Below are 1,264 nucleotides of genomic sequence, written 5' to 3'. Positions count from 1 at the left end.
CGTTTAAACTACCAATTAAACAAGGAATCGTAAAACTCCTTGGATCTTTCAACTTGTTGGGTAGCTTGTTCTGTAGAATGGCTGAGCAAACTGCGTTTAACTCTACATACGACGCCTCATCCAACTTCCGCTTATTTGTTAAAAGCTTCTTTAAAAATTTAACTGTGTTTGGCATCTGCGGAAGAGCTTCAATAAACGGTAAGTTAATATGTAATTTCTTTAATAATTTAAGGAATTTACCAAATTGTTCATTTGTGTGGTCTTTCCTTGTCGCACTGGGGTATGGCACACGAGGTTTGTATTCTCTACTTACCGATTTTTGCTCACTGTGGTCCACCTCACTTTTACCTTTACTAACCACAATTCATTACCTCAGTTCTAGTTCAGGTTCAACTAACCCTTCCTTATCTCGAATGGTAATCGCATTAAGCTGTTCCCTTGGGTTAGATTCAGTGTTACTCGGTAAGCTACCTTGTGGTCGTTCAGAAATCAATTTAGCAAGCTGGCCTATCTGAGTTTCGAGCCCTTGGATCGACGTTTGTTGATTCTTAAGTGCTGTTTCGGTATTCTGAAAACGAGTTTCTGACACCGAGATAAATTTCGTTAGCATCTCCTTAAGGTTCGGCTTCTTTTCTTGCTGGTAAGGTGGTTGTTGAAAACATAGGGGATGTTGTGGCTTTTGATTTCCTTGGCCACCCGACGAAAAGTTGGGATAGTTCCTCCAACCTGTATTATAAGTGTTGCTATATGGGTTATTTTGAGGTCTAGAATTATTATTACCCATATATTGAACTTGTTCCTCCTTGGTGCTAGGGTTGAAGGATTGATATTCTATATGTACTCCTCCTCCATTTGAATCGCACCTCATCACTGGATGTACCTGAGTAGAACCATACAAACCGTCAATCTTTTTATTTAAAAATTCTACCTGGTTAGATAGCATAGTAACCGCGTCGAGGTTGAAAACGTCGGCTGCTTTTGTCGGCTTTGTTATCATGACTTGCCACTGATAGTTATTCAGTGGCATTTCTTCAATAAATTTATAAGCCTCTTCAGGTGTTTTATTGTTCAAAGTTCCACCGGAGGCTGCGTCAATCAGTTGCCTTGTTGAGGGGTTCACTCCGTTGTAAAAAGTCTAAACCTGCAACCATAAAGGTAATCCATGGTGAGGGCACCTTCTTAATAAGTCCTTGTATCTCTTTCATGCATCATAAAGAGTTTCTAAATCCATCTGTACAAAAGAAGAGATATCATTCCTTAGTTT

The 1,264-nt window shown here is 39.5% G+C and overlaps 1 non-coding gene across 1 annotated transcript; it reads left to right on the top strand.

The window, feature by feature from the left end:
* The first annotated feature begins 1,157 nt into the window (after positions 1 to 1,157).
* Positions 1,158 to 1,264, top strand: LOC121211692 (small nucleolar RNA R71). Its single transcript, XR_005906911.1, has one exon. It is a non-coding gene; the product is annotated as a small nucleolar RNA R71 (small nucleolar RNA).

This window comes from Gossypium hirsutum, chromosome A12 (genome assembly GCF_007990345.1).
Source record: "Gossypium hirsutum isolate 1008001.06 chromosome A12, Gossypium_hirsutum_v2.1, whole genome shotgun sequence".
In the NCBI taxonomy this organism is placed as follows: Eukaryota; Viridiplantae; Streptophyta; class Magnoliopsida; order Malvales; family Malvaceae; genus Gossypium; species Gossypium hirsutum.
This window is presented reverse-complemented; position numbering and strand designations above follow the sequence as displayed.